Below are 16,105 nucleotides of genomic sequence, written 5' to 3' on the forward strand. Positions count from 1 at the left end.
GCCCTCAGCGTGGTGTGTCGAGTACGCTGTCACCGCTTATCCATCCTGGTCGGAAGTTGCTGGAGTCCCCAGATCCCGTACCACACGTGTTCCTCATCAAGAGAACGCCGCTGCCGCTGCACATCTTGGTCGGAGTTACCTGGAGTCCCCAGATCCCGTACCCGTAGCGTACATAAACTGTTGGTGAATATTTTTCTCATGCTGGCTATGTTAATTGTGATGTATGAGCTTTGATACAGATTTTTTAGTAAATTCTTAACATTTGGCTCTTTTGTGCGCTCCTTCTTTTTCCTTGTGTATATATATATATATATATATATATATATATCAAAAGAATGACCCCACGTGCGCCCTTAAGTTGTGAGCAGCTACTCTATAGCCCCCCCTGTTAGTGGGAGGCGGTGTTTAGAAATGAAAAGAAAGGAGGTATAGAGAGCGCTTTTTAACCACCAATAGATTGTTAAAATACAAAACAGTACAAATATTTTTAAAAAACCAGTGTGCTTTTTATTAGATAATTTTCACATCTGGAAATGATATCCTTTTCGGAAATACAAGCAACCCGACGCGTTTCGTCTTGAAAAAGACTTCATCAGGGGTTTAGTACTGCAGGTGGTAAAACATAACAATGATGGTATATTACATACTGATATTTCCAATACATATACAAAATATAATACAAGTACAAAAATTATATAAGCATTTTATACATTATAAAATAAATCTTTGTTAAAATGGTTAAGAAAATGCGGACCTCTTGGTCCTTAAAACTATATAAGTAGTTTAGGAGAACGAGCACAGAAAAAATAGACAGAATGAAGTGCATATTAGCGTAAACAGAGGGCTTGATAGAAAATAAGATCGAGGGTAAATTGAAGGGTATTGAACATACCATTATGATATTAAAATGCTTGTGCTAGCATGTGTTTCCTCAGATTAGTGTAGACAATAAAGATGTTCTTCAGTAGGGCAGACTCAGAAAATCTGTGGGAGAACCATGCGTTTGATAATGAATATGTATGATGTTCAGAAAGTGAAATAGTTTGAAGGCTACAGGACACATCAAAAAATAGTAATCCATAGCATACCGGTAATGATTTTAACGACTTGTAATGCTCCAAATTCCTAGGATTATGGTGACCTCCCTCAATAAGGTAAATTTCAGATGGTGACCTCCCTCAATGGGGTAGATTCCTGAAGGGAAAGGTCCTTTTTATAGATACAGTTTTCATTTATACATTTATGTGGAGGTAATTCAAAAGGGTTACCGTACCTAAGGAAAATTCAATATATATACAGGCGTCTAATATCTTGTGTGAAGGCTGTGGTAGTCTTTTCTTCACAGGAATGATTAACTAATAATTATAGAAAAATTAATATAAGCAGTGTTTTAATGCTAATTTATACTGAAAGGCATATAGTGGTTAACATACCCGAATTGTCACTTTTTGTAGGGTAAAAGTCGCCCCGGTGTATTCCCAATCTTTGAAGGTCTTGGGATTTTGCTCAGTTTTAAGATTAATGAGGAAAAATTCTGTGTAGGACCCGGTCCAATGATAGGGGTCCACAATATCTGTAATAATGGGCGTTTGAGTATATGGCAACCAGTGTTCATAACACCTAACATGGGTTAGAATATTTACATACCAAATGATCCCTTTGAAACGTAGAAGGCAGAACAGAAGATTCCGTTTCTGTAAATGATTTAAATAGTATCAAATTAGGTCTAGTATGTGGTGCGATGCGGCGTCTTATTACTCAAAGGGAAATACTACATTTATAGTATAATTACAAAATCAACAGGTTAATTGCCCATACTTAGGGCTGGTAAAGAGATAAACATTCGGGTATGTTAACCACTATATGCCTTTCAGTATAAATTAGCATTAAAACACTGCTTATATTAATTTTTCTATAATTATTAGTTAATCATTCCTGTGAAGAAAAGACTACCACAGCCTTCACACAAGATATTAGACGCCTGTATATATATTGAATTTTCCTTAGGTACGGTAACCCTTTTGAATTACCTCCACATAAATGTATAAATGAAAACTGTATCTATAAAAAGGACCTTTCCCTTCAGGAATCTACCCCATTGAGGGAGGTCACCATCTGAAATTTACCTTATTGAGGGAGGTCACCATAATCCTAGGAATTTGGAGCATTACAAGTCGTTAAAATCATTACCGGTATGCTATGGATTACTATTTTTTGATGTGTCCTGTAGCCTTCAAACTATTTCACTTTCTGAACATCATACATATTCATTATCAAACGCATGGTTCTCCCACAGATTTTCTGAGTCTGCCCTACTGAAGAACATCTTTATTGTCTACACTAATCTGAGGAAACACATGCTAGCACAAGCATTTTAATATCATAATGGTATGTTCAATACCCTTCAATTTACCCTCGATCTTATTTTCTATCAAGCCCTCTGTTTACGCTAATATGCACTTCATTCTGTCTATTTTTTCTGTGCTCGTTCTCCTAAACTACTTATATAGTTTTAAGGACCAAGAGGTCCGCATTTTCTTAACCATTTTAACAAAGATTTATTTTATAATGTATAAAATGCTTATATAATTTTTGTACTTGTATTATATTTTGTATATGTATTGGAAATATCAGTATGTAATATACCATCATTGTTATGTTTTACCACCTGCAGTACTAAACCCCTGATGAAGTCTTTTTCAAGACGAAACGCGTCGGGTTGCTTGTATTTCCGAAAAGGATATCATTTCCAGATGTGAAAATTATCTAATAAAAAGCACACTGGTTTTTTAAAAATATTTGTACTGTTTTGTATTTTAACAATCTATTGGTGGTTAAAAAGCGCTCTCTATACCTCCTTTCTTTTCATATATATATATATATATATATATATATATATATATATATATATATAGACAGTCCCAGATAATCGGCACTCAGCTTAGCGATGTGATATGGCTCCGGGTGCCTTCCTTGGTTATCAGGGTATGTAGCAATGGACTTGCGGGCGGCACTCACGGATATGAAAAAACGAGGACACAGCAGTGTAGCTTAACGTTTCAATTCACAGCGGAATTTTCATCAGAAGCAACTTGTATAATACACAAACAACATTTAAATACCCTTACCTACACCCCGTGGTGTGAGCAGTCGTCCCCGGCCCGATTTCCCGCCTTCGTCCGTCCCGGCGTCGCCCCGCTGATGACGTCACAGGCGTCATCCCGTTACCTGGATACTACCGGCAACACTTCCGTGTGCCGCGCTCGCGTCCTGGTTACTATGACAACCCGCCGCTCATTCAGTCAGCTGCTACCTATGCCGGCTACGTCCCCAAAGCTGGATCGGTTGCCCAGGGAACGGTGTCTGCAAAAAACAAAGTGGCATTTAGGACACATTCTATATCATAGAAACAACATTAATATAAGCATATGAGCAGTTTTAAAGGGGAGAAGAGAGACAATTAAGAAGAACAATCAAAGAAAACAATTTAGGTTTAGCTGTTCATTAAGGCCGGATGGGCTCACAGTGTCCAATCTATAAATCCACCGCGCTTCTTTCTGTAACAGCGCCTTGGCACGGTCGCCCCCTCTGATGTCAGGTGGTACACTGTCTATGATTTTATATCTGACAGTCGATTCTCCGTGCTTCATGGCTTTAAAGTGACGGGCCACTGGTTGGTCCGTCTCTCGGCCCAATAGTGCCAAGCGTATGGCACTTCTATGTTGTCCCATCCTCTCTTTGAATTTACATGTGGTCTTGCCCACATACGCAAGACCACATGGGCATTTTATCAAATACACCACAAATGTGGAATTGCAAGTGTATACATGTTTAATTTTGAAGACTCTGCCAGACCTGGGGTGCGTGAATGTATCACCCACCTCCAGGAAATTGCATGTTGTACATCCCAAACACCGGTAATTTCCTGGTTTCTTGCTGAGGAAATGAACAGCTGTTTCAGGCATCTTCTTTCGGGGACCGGTTTTTACAATCCAGTCTCTGATGCTGCGACTTCGTTTGAAACAGGGTACCAATGTGTTGTCCCTTAATAAGGGTAACTCAGGGTCTGAGTTAATAACAGGCCATAAACACTTAGCTTTTCCAACAATTTTCCTACTGGCTGTAGAATATTCAGTAACCATGATAGTGCTGTTGGCTAAGCTCTTCTTAGGCTTCACACTACGAAGTTCCATTTGTGAAATATTTTTCACTTTCTTCAAAGCTGTGCTAACAGTATTGGGGGAATACCCTCGTTGTAAGAATTTTTTGGACATGATTGTTAGTTGATTGTCCTCTTCATTGGGGTCACTACAGATCCTCCGGACCCTGCACATTTGTGAGAATGGAAGTGCCTCTATCAAGGGCTCTGGATGGAAGCTTGTAGCCAATAGAAGAGAGTTGCCATCAGTCGGTTTGCTAAACAAGGTGGTAGAAATTTTACCTTCATTTATCATTACCCTGACATCCAGGAAGGAAATATCCTTCTCGCTGATTGAATATGTAAATTTAATATGTTCATCTTGGGTGTTAATAAGATTCATGATATTAATAAATTCAGATTCTGTGCCCCTCCAAATGACGAAGATATCGTCAATAAATCTTTTGAAGAAAATGCAGTGGTCTGCAAACTCGGGGTTTTTGAAGAACAAATCCTCTTCGATCTGAAACATAAAGCAATTTGCGTACGTGGGTGCCACACAAGCACCCATTGCACACCCACGTACTTGGATGTACAGGTCTTCTTGAAAGATGAAGTAGTTCCTTGTCAGAATTAATTCAAGTAACTTAAGTACCAGGTTAACATCAGGACCTTTGTAGGTGGGGTTGTCGGTTAGTATTCTCTTTGTCGCCTGTACACCTCGATCATGTGGTATACTAGTGTACAGGCTAACCACATCTATAGTACATAGAAAATGGCCACCCCCCGTCAAATCAACTTTTTGTAGCTCATTAAGAAACATAGTAGTGTCCTGTAAATATGTATGCTCTGCCTGAATCACTGGCTGCAAAAATGTATCCAAGTACTTCGCCACATCATATAGATAAGAGCCCCTGCCCGAAACTATTGGCCTACCGGGCGGCTTCTCCAGGCTCTTATGTATCTTCGGAATTAGATAAAGCACCGGGACCCTCGGGGTTCTGTTAATTAGAGCCAAATATTCCCTCTTGGATATTATTTTGTCTTCCATAGCTTTCTTCAATATGTCGTCTAATTCCTTCAAAAATTGCTGTGTGGGATCTCCTTGTAATTTACGGTACACTTGAATGTCATTGAGCTGTGCGTATGCCTCTGCCAGATAGTCGCTGGAGTTTAGAACCACTATACCGCCCCCCTTGTCTGCGGGGCGTATAGTGATTTCTTCTCTAGTTGATAACGATTTTAATGCTTCCCTCTCAGCAAAGCTCAGGTTGTAATGTCCAGTATATTTACTCTTTGCTGTCTCTTCAATGGTCGCTGCCAGAGAGGTAGTAAAAGATTTAATCGATGTACTGTTTGAGGGAGGATCAAATAAATGTTTGGACTTCAATATCGGTTTAGAGGCATCGCGTTCTAAAGTCATGATGTTTTCCTGCTTACCATAAAATTCCTTGAGTCTTAATTGTCTGTTGAAGCGACATAGATCAATCTTACTTTGGAATGGGTCATGTTTGTTGGTAGGAACAAAACCCAAACCGCGCTTCAATACTGCCAGTTCGTTGTCATTCAATTTGTGGTTAGATAAATTGTAAATTATCTTTTCCCCTTGTTTGCTGCTCTCTGCTTTTGTAATGCGGACATTTTGTCCCGCTCGTCTTGTATGGGGTCTATTAAAGGGCCTCCTTTTGCCCTGGTTGATACCCCTAAAGGGAGTCCCGAACTGGTGTCAGCTCCATGTCAATTCTCTCCCTCACTGTTTGTTGTGTCAGATGTTTCTGTGTCCAATGGGAATCTTCTGTTTGCTCTTTGGCGAAATTTATTCTGCCTATAGTTGCGTGTTACTCCGCTGGTCCACTGGTAAACTTTCTTGTCTTCATAGTCTTTATTGACTAGGGACAATTTCTTTTTCTTAAACGTTATCAGCTCCTGCCGATATTTCTTAATTTGTATGTCCAGTTTCTCCAAATAATTCTCTGTTTTATCTTGTTGTAGGGTATTGAGATGTATACGTTCATATGAGGAGATCTTTTCTTTAGTCACTTTGCATTCGCGTGTAGACTCTTCCACCACCAGAAGTATTAAGTCAAACGATGCTCGGTTCAGTATCGCAGCCCACTTCCTGCAAAACTCAGCATTATTTCGGCCAATAGTGGGTGCATTTTTAATCCTGAACCCTCTCGGGATTAATTTCTCAATGTAGTACTCCGAGAGAGTGATACTATGCAGATCAAAGTCGACCTCCCTCTTGCGTAAACGCAGTAGATTTTGGTAGATGTGTTGTGTCGACACATCTGCTGCCAACAGGCACTTATCTCTTCTCAAAATACCCTCAATTTCTGTTTCAGAGAACGTGAACAGGTCTCCCACTGGTAGATCCACCTCCAACAATCCTGTGGGTGCATGGGCCCCCTGGGACATCACTGGTTCCATATTCATAGAACGTGAAATACACCCGTGAATGTTCGCACAACCAGTGTGCTCCACCACCAAGGCTTGAGATGATGGTATTACTTTTCAGTATAGCGGTGCCATATAAGTGTGAAAACACCAATACATACAGTCCCAGATAATCGGCACTCAGCTTAGCGATGTGATATGGCTCCGGGTGCCTTCCTTGGTTATCAGGGTATGTAGCAATGGACTTGCGGGCGGCACTCACGGATATGAAAAAACGAGGACACAGCAGTGTAGCTTAACGTTTCAATTCACAGCGGAATTTTCATCAGAAGCAACTTGTATAATACACAAACAACATTTAAATACCCTTACCTACACCCCGTGGTGTGAGCAGTCGTCCCCGGCCCGATTTCCCGCCTTCGTCCGTCCCGGCGTCGCCCCGCTGATGACGTCACAGGCGTCATCCCGTTACCTGGATACTACCGGCAACACTTCCGTGTGCCGCGCTCGCGTCCTGGTTACTATGACAACCCGCCGCTCATTCAGTCAGCTGCTACCTATGCCGGCTACGTCCCCAAAGCTGGATCGGTTGCCCAGGGAACGGTGTCTGCAAAAAACAAAGTGGCATTTAGGACACATTCTATATCATAGAAACAACATTAATATAAGCATATGAGCAGTTTTAAAGGGGAGAAGAGAGACAATTAAGAAGAACAATCAAAGAAAACAATTTAGGTTTAGCTGTTCATTAAGGCCGGATGGGCTCACAGTGTCCAATCTATAAATCCACCGCGCTTCTTTCTGTAACAGCGCCTTGGCACGGTCGCCCCCTCTGATGTCAGGTGGTACACTGTCTATGATTTTATATCTGACAGTCGATTCTCCGTGCTTCATGGCTTTAAAGTGACGGGCCACTGGTTGGTCCGTCTCTCGGCCCAATAGTGCCAAGCGTATGGCACTTCTATGTTGTCCCATCCTCTCTTTGAATTTACATGTGGTCTTGCCCACATACGCAAGACCACATGGGCATTTTATCAAATACACCACAAATGTGGAATTGCAAGTGTATACATGTTTAATTTTGAAGACTCTGCCAGACCTGGGGTGCGTGAATGTATCACCCACCTCCAGGAAATTGCATGTTGTACATCCCAAACACCGGTAATTTCCTGGTTTCTTGCTGAGGAAATGAACAGCTGTTTCAGGCATCTTCTTTCGGGGACCGGTTTTTACAATCCAGTCTCTGATGCTGCGACTTCGTTTGAAACAGGGTACCAATGTGTTGTCCCTTAATAAGGGTAACTCAGGGTCTGAGTTAATAACAGGCCATAAACACTTAGCTTTTCCAACAATTTTCCTACTGGCTGTAGAATATTCAGTAACCATGATAGTGCTGTTGGCTAAGCTCTTCTTAGGCTTCACACTACGAAGTTCCATTTGTGAAATATTTTTCACTTTCTTCAAAGCTGTGCTAACAGTATTGGGGGAATACCCTCGTTGTAAGAATTTTTTGGACATGATTGTTAGTTGATTGTCCTCTTCATTGGGGTCACTACAGATCCTCCGGACCCTGCACATTTGTGAGAATGGAAGTGCCTCTATCAAGGGCTCTGGATGGAAGCTTGTAGCCAATAGAAGAGAGTTGCCATCAGTCGGTTTGCTAAACAAGGTGGTAGAAATTTTACCTTCATTTATCATTACCCTGACATCCAGGAAGGAAATATCCTTCTCGCTGATTGAATATGTAAATTTAATATGTTCATCTTGGGTGTTAATAAGATTCATGATATTAATAAATTCAGATTCTGTGCCCCTCCAAATGACGAAGATATCGTCAATAAATCTTTTGAAGAAAATGCAGTGGTCTGCAAACTCGGGGTTTTTGAAGAACAAATCCTCTTCGATCTGAAACATAAAGCAATTTGCGTACGTGGGTGCCACACAAGCACCCATTGCACACCCACGTACTTGGATGTACAGGTCTTCTTGAAAGATGAAGTAGTTCCTTGTCAGAATTAATTCAAGTAACTTAAGTACCAGGTTAACATCAGGACCTTTGTAGGTGGGGTTGTCGGTTAGTATTCTCTTTGTCGCCTGTACACCTCGATCATGTGGTATACTAGTGTACAGGCTAACCACATCTATAGTACATAGAAAATGGCCACCCCCCCGTCAAATCAACTTTTTGTAGCTCATTAAGAAACATAGTAGTGTCCTGTAAATATGTATGCTCTGCCTGAATCACTGGCTGCAAAAATGTATCCAAGTACTTCGCCACATCATATAGATAAGAGCCCCTGCCCGAAACTATTGGCCTACCGGGCGGCTTCTCCAGGCTCTTATGTATCTTCGGAATTAGATAAAGCACCGGGACCCTCGGGGTTCTGTTAATTAGAGCCAAATATTCCCTCTTGGATATTATTTTGTCTTCCATAGCTTTCTTCAATATGTCGTCTAATTCCTTCAAAAATTGCTGTGTGGGATCTCCTTGTAATTTACGGTACACTTGAATGTCATTGAGCTGTGCGTATGCCTCTGCCAGATAGTCGCTGGAGTTTAGAACCACTATACCGCCCCCCTTGTCTGCGGGGCGTATAGTGATTTCTTCTCTAGTTGATAACGATTTTAATGCTTCCCTCTCAGCAAAGCTCAGGTTGTAATGTCCAGTATATTTACTCTTTGCTGTCTCTTCAATGGTCGCTGCCAGAGAGGTAGTAAAAGATTTAATCAATGTACTGTTTGAGGGAGGATCAAATAAATGTTTGGACTTCAATATCGGTTTAGAGGCATCGCGTTCTAAAGTCATGATGTTTTCCTGCTTACCATAAAATTCCTTGAGTCTTAATTGTCTGTTGAAGCGACATAGATCAATCTTACTTTGGAATGGGTCATGTTTGTTGGTAGGAACAAAACCCAAACCGCGCTTCAATACTGCCAGTTCGTTGTCATTCAATTTGTGGTTAGATAAATTGTAAATTATCTTTTCCCCTTGTTTGCTGCTCTCTGCTTTTGTAATGCGGACATTTTGTCCCGCTCGTCTTGTATGGGGTCTATTAAAGGGCCTCCTTTTGCCCTGGTTGATACCCCTAAAGGGAGTCCCGAACTGGTGCCAGCTCCATGTCAATTCTCTCCCTCACTGTTTGTTGTGTCAGATGTTTCTGTGTCCAATGGGAATCTTCTGTTTGCTCTTTGGCGAAATTTATTCTGCCTATAGTTGCGTGTTACTCCGCTGGTCCACTGGTAAACTTTCTTGTCTTCATAGTCTTTATTGACTAGGGACAATTTCTTTTTCTTAAACGTTATCAGCTCCTGCCGATATTTCTTAATTTGTATGTCCAGTTTCTCCAAATAATTCTCTGTTTTATCTTGTTGTAGGGTATTGAGATGTATACGTTCATATGAGGAGATCTTTTCTTTAGTCACTTTGCATTCGCGTGTAGACTCTTCCACCACCAGAAGTATTAAGTCAAACGATGCTCGGTTCAGTATCGCAGCCCACTTCCTGCAAAACTCAGCATTATTTCGGCCAATAGTGGGTGCATTTTTAATCCTGAACCCTCTCGGGATTAATTTCTCAATGTAGTACTCCGAGAGAGTGATACTATGCAGATCAAAGTCGACCTCCCTCTTGCGTAAACGCAGTAGATTTTGGTAGATGTGTTGTGTCGACACATCTGCTGCCAACAGGCACTTATCTCTTCTCAAAATACCCTCAATTTCTGTTTCAGAGAACGTGAACAGGTCTCCCACTGGTAGATCCACCTCCAACAATCCTGTGGGTGCATGGGCCCCCTGGGACATCACTGGTTCCATATTCATAGAACGTGAAATACACCCGTGAATGTTCGCACAACCAGTGTGCTCCACCACCAAGGCTTGAGATGATGGTATTACTTTTCAGTATAGCGGTGCCATATAAGTGTGAAAACACCAATACATACAGTCCCAGATAATCGGCACTCAGCTTAGCGATGTGATATGGCTCCGGGTGCCTTCCTTGGTTATCAGGGTATGTAGCAATGGACTTGCGGGCGGCACTCACGGATATGAAAAAACGAGGACACAGCAGTGTAGCTTAACGTTTCAATTCACAGCGGAATTTTCATCAGAAGCAACTTGTATAATACACAAACAACATTTAAATACCCTTACCTACACCCCGTGGTGTGAGCAGTCGTCCCCGGCCCGATTTCCCGCCTTCGTCCGTCCCGGCGTCGCCCCGCTGATGACGTCACAGGCGTCATCCCGTTACCTGGATACTACCGGCAACACTTCCGTGTGCCGCGCTCGCGTCCTGGTTACTATGACAACCCGCCGCTCATTCAGTCAGCTGCTACCTATGCCGGCTACGTCCCCAAAGCTGGATCGGTTGCCCAGGGAACGGTGTCTGCAAAAAACAAAGTGGCATTTAGGACACATTCTATATCATAGAAACAACATTAATATAAGCATATGAGCAGTTTTAAAGGGGAGAAGAGAGACAATTAAGAAGAACAATCAAAGAAAACAATTTAGGTTTAGCTGTTCATTAAGGCCGGATGGGCTCACAGTGTCCAATCTATAAATCCACCGCGCTTCTTTCTGTAACAGCGCCTTGGCACGGTCGCCCCCTCTGATGTCAGGTGGTACACTGTCTATGATTTTATATCTGACAGTCGATTCTCCGTGCTTCATGGCTTTAAAGTGACGGGCCACTGGTTGGTCCGTCTCTCGGCCCAATAGTGCCAAGCGTATGGCACTTCTATGTTGTCCCATCCTCTCTTTGAATTTACATGTGGTCTTGCCCACATACGCAAAAAATATTTCACAAATGGAACTTCGTAGTGTGAAGCCTAAGAAGAGCTTAGCCAACAGCACTATCATGGTTACTGAATATTCTACAGCCAGTAGGAAAATTGTTGGAAAAGCTAAGTGTTTATGGCCTGTTATTAACTCAGACCCTGAGTTACCCTTATTAAGGGACAACACATTGGTACCCTGTTTCAAACGAAGTCGCAGCATCAGAGACTGGATTGTAAAAACCGGTCCCCGAAAGAAGATGCCTGAAACAGCTGTTCATTTCCTCAGCAAGAAACCAGGAAATTACCGGTGTTTGGGATGTACAACATGCAATTTCCTGGAGGTGGGTGATACATTCACGCACCCCAGGTCTGGCAGAGTCTTCAAAATTAAACATGTATACACTTGCAATTCCACATTTGTGGTGTATTTGATAAAATGCCCATGTGGTCTTGCGTATGTGGGCAAGACCACATGTAAATTCAAAGAGAGGATGGGACAACATAGAAGTGCCATACGCTTGGCACTATTGGGCCGAGAGACGGACCAACCAGTGGCCCGTCACTTTAAAGCCATGAAGCACGGAGAATCGACTGTCAGATATAAAATCATAGACAGTGTACCACCTGACATCAGAGGGGGCGACCGTGCCAAGGCGCTGTTACAGAAAGAAGCGCGGTGGATTTATAGATTGGACACTGTGAGCCCATCCGGCCTTAATGAACAGCTAAACCTAAATTGTTTTCTTTGATTGTTCTTCTTAATTGTCTCTCTTCTCCCCTTTAAAACTGCTCATATGCTTATATTAATGTTGTTTCTATGATATAGAATGTGTCCTAAATGCCACTTTGTTTTTTGCAGACACCGTTCCCTGGGCAACCGATCCAGCTTTGGGGACGTAGCCGGCATAGGTAGCAGCTGACTGAATGAGCGGCGGGTTGTCATAGTAACCAGGACGCGAGCGCGGCACACGGAAGTGTTGCCGGTAGTATCCAGGTATTGGGATGACGCCTGTGACGTCATCAGCGGGGCGACGCCGGGACGGACGAAGGCGGGAAATCGGGCCGGGGACGACTGCTCACACCACGGGGTGTAGGTAAGGGTATTTAAATGTTGTTTGTGTATTATACAAGTTGCTTCTGATGAAAATTCCGCTGTGAATTGAAACGTTAAGCTACACTGCTGTGTCCTCGTTTTTTCATATCCGTGAGTGCCGCCCGCAAGTCCATTGCTACATACCCTGATAACCAAGGAAGGCACCCGGAGCCATATCACATCGCTAAGCTGAGTGCCGATTATCTGGGACTGTATGTATTGGTGTTTTCACACTTATATGGCACCGCTATACTGAAAAGTAATACCATCATCTCAAGCCTTGGTGGTGGAGCACACTGGTTGTGCGAACATTCACGGGTGTATTTCACGTTCTATGAATATGGAACCAGTGATGTCCCAGGGGGCCCATGCACCCACAGGATTGTTGGAGGTGGATCTACCAGTGGGAGACCTGTTCACGTTCTCTGAAACAGAAATTGAGGGTATTTTGAGAAGAGATAAGTGCCTGTTGGCAGCAGATGTGTCGACACAACACATCTACCAAAATCTACTGCGTTTACGCAAGAGGGAGGTCGACTTTGATCTGCATAGTATCACTCTCTCGGAGTACTACATTGAGAAATTAATCCCGAGAGGGTTCAGGATTAAAAATGCACCCACTATTGGCCGAAATAATGCTGAGTTTTGCAGGAAGTGGGCTGCGATACTGAACCGAGCATCGTTTGACTTAATACTTCTGGTGGTGGAAGAGTCTACACGCGAATGCAAAGTGACTAAAGAAAAGATCTCCTCATATGAACGTATACATCTCAATACCCTACAACAAGATAAAACAGAGAATTATTTGGAGAAACTGGACATACAAATTAAGAAATATCGGCAGGAGCTGATAACGTTTAAGAAAAAGAAATTGTCCCTAGTCAATAAAGACTATGAAGACAAGAAAGTTTACCAGTGGACCAGCGGAGTAACACGCAACTATAGGCAGAATAAATTTCGCCAAAGAGCAAACAGAAGATTCCCATTGGACACAGAAACATCTGACACAACAAACAGTGAGGGAGAGAATCGACATGGAGCTGGCACCAGTTCGGGACTCCCTTTAGGGGTATCAACCAGGGCAAAAGGAGGCCCTTTAATAGACCCCATACAAGACGAGCGGGACAAAATGTCCGCATTACAAAAGCAGAGAGCAGCAAACAAGGGGAAAAGATAATTTACAATTTATCTAACCACAAATTGAATGACAACGAACTGGCAGTATTGAAGCGCGGTTTGGGTTTTGTTCCTACCAACAAACATGACCCATTCCAAAGTAAGATTGATCTATGTCGCTTCAACAGACAATTAAGACTCAAGGAATTTTATGGTAAGCAGGAAAACATCATGACTTTAGAACGCGATGCCTCTAAACCGATATTGAAGTCCAAACATTTATTTGATCCTCCCTCAAACAGTACATCGATTAAATCTTTTACTACCTCTCTGGCAGCGACCATTGAAGAGACAGCAAAGAGTAAATATACTGGACATTACAACCTGAGCTTTGCTGAGAGGGAAGCATTAAAATCGTTATCAACTAGAGAAGAAATCACTATACGCCCCGCAGACAAGGGGGGCGGTATAGTGGTTCTAAACTCCAGCGACTATCTGGCAGAGGCATACGCACAGCTCAATGACATTCAAGTGTACCGTAAATTACAAGGAGATCCCACACAGCAATTTTTGAAGGAATTAGACGACATATTGAAGAAAGCTATGGAAGACAAAATAATATCCAAGAGGGAATATTTGGCTCTAATTAACAGAACCCCGAGGGTCCCGGTGCTTTATCTAATTCCGAAGATACATAAGAGCCTGGAGAAGCCGCCCGGTAGGCCAATAGTTTCGGGCAGGGGCTCTTATCTATATGATGTGGCGAAGTACTTGGATACATTTTTGCAGCCAGTGATTCAGGCAGAGCATACATATTTACAGGACACTACTATGTTTCTTAATGAGCTACAAAAAGTTGATTTGACGGGGGGTGGCCATTTTCTATGTACTATAGATGTGGTTAGCCTGTACACTAGTATACCACATGATCGAGGTGTACAGGCGACAAAGAGAATACTAACCGACAACCCCACCTACAAAGGTCCTGATGTTAACCTGGTACTTAAGTTACTTGAATTAATTCTGACAAGGAACTACTTCATCTTTCAAGAAGACCTGTACATCCAAGTACGTGGGTGTGCAATGGGTGCTTGTGTGGCACCCACGTACGCAAATTGCTTTATGTTTCAGATCGAAGAGGATTTGTTCTTCAAAAACCCCGAGTTTGCAGACCACTGCATTTTCTTCAAAAGATTTATTGACGATATCTTCGTCATTTGGAGGGGCACAGAATCTGAATTTATTAATATCATGAATCTTATTAACACCCAAGATGAACATATTAAATTTACATATTCAATCAGCGAGAAGGATATTTCCTTCCTGGATGTCAGGGTAATGATAAATGAAGGTAAAATTTCTACCACCTTGTTTAGCAAACCGACTGATGGCAACTCTCTTCTATTGGCTACAAGCTTCCATCCAGAGCCCTTGATAGAGGCACTTCCATTCTCACAAATGTGCAGGGTCCGGAGGATCTGTAGTGACCCCAATGAAGAGGACAATCAACTAACAATCATGTCCAAAAAATTCTTACAACGAGGGTATTCCCCCAATACTGTTAGCACAGCTTTGAAGAAAGTGAAAAATATTTCACAAATGGAACTTCGTAGTGTGAAGCCTAAGAAGAGCTTAGCCAACAGCACTATCATGGTTACTGAATATTCTACAGCCAGTAGGAAAATTGTTGGAAAAGCTAAGTGTTTATGGCCTGTTATTAACTCAGACCCTGAGTTACCCTTATTAAGGGACAACACATTGGTACCCTGTTTCAAACGAAGTCGCAGCATCAGAGACTGGATTGTAAAAACCGGTCCCCGAAAGAAGATGCCTGAAACAGCTGTTCATTTCCTCAGCAAGAAACCAGGAAATTACCGGTGTTTGGGATGTACAACATGCAATTTCCTGGAGGTGGGTGATACATTCACGCACCCCAGGTCTGGCAGAGTCTTCAAAATTAAACATGTATACACTTGCAATTCCACATTTGTGGTGTATTTGATAAAATGCCCATGTGGTCTTGCGTATGTGGGCAAGACCACATGTAAATTCAAAGAGAGGATGGGACAACATAGAAGTGCCATACGCTTGGCACTATTGGGCCGAGAGACGGACCAACCAGTGGCCCGTCACTTTAAAGCCATGAAGCACGGAGAATCGACTGTCAGATATAAAATCATAGACAGTGTACCACCTGACATCAGAGGGGGCGACCGTGCCAAGGCGCTGTTACAGAAAGAAGCGCGGTGGATTTATAGATTGGACACTGTGAGCCCATCCGGCCTTAATGAACAGCTAAACCTAAATTGTTTTCTTTGATTGTTCTTCTTAATTGTCTCTCTTCTCCCCTTTAAAACTGCTCATATGCTTATATTAATGTTGTTTCTATGATATAGAATGTGTCCTAAATGCCACTTTGTTTTTTGCAGACACCGTTCCCTGGGCAACCGATCCAGCTTTGGGGACGTAGCCGGCATAGGTAGCAGCTGACTGAATGAGCGGCGGGTTGTCATAGTAACCAGGACGCGAGCGCGGCACACGGAAGTGTTGCCGGTAGTATCCAGGTAACGGGATGACGCC

At 42.5% G+C, this 16,105-nt stretch overlaps 2 long non-coding RNA genes across 2 annotated transcripts; one reads left to right on the plus strand and one right to left on the minus strand.

Moving 5' to 3' along the window:
* Nucleotides 1-484: 484 nt before the first annotated feature.
* On the minus strand, nucleotides 485-1,697 carry LOC146007526 (uncharacterized). The gene is made up of 6 exons (XR_014444341.1): nucleotides 1,648-1,697; nucleotides 1,434-1,573; nucleotides 1,274-1,355; nucleotides 1,089-1,194; nucleotides 893-984; nucleotides 485-606 (listed from the first exon to the last, which is right to left on the minus strand). It is a non-coding gene; the product is annotated as an uncharacterized LOC146007526 (long non-coding RNA).
* Nucleotides 1,698-2,084: 387 nt separating this feature from the next.
* On the plus strand, nucleotides 2,085-2,796 carry LOC146007531 (uncharacterized). Its single transcript, XR_014444346.1, has 3 exons — nucleotides 2,085-2,192; nucleotides 2,297-2,388; nucleotides 2,675-2,796. It is a non-coding gene; the product is annotated as an uncharacterized LOC146007531 (long non-coding RNA).
* Nucleotides 2,797-16,105: the final 13,309 nt, after the last annotated feature.

The sequence above is a fragment of the Crinia signifera genome, chromosome 6, assembly GCF_055691185.1.
Source record: "Crinia signifera chromosome 6, ASM5569118v1, whole genome shotgun sequence".
In the NCBI taxonomy this organism is placed as follows: domain Eukaryota; kingdom Metazoa; phylum Chordata; class Amphibia; order Anura; family Myobatrachidae; genus Crinia; species Crinia signifera.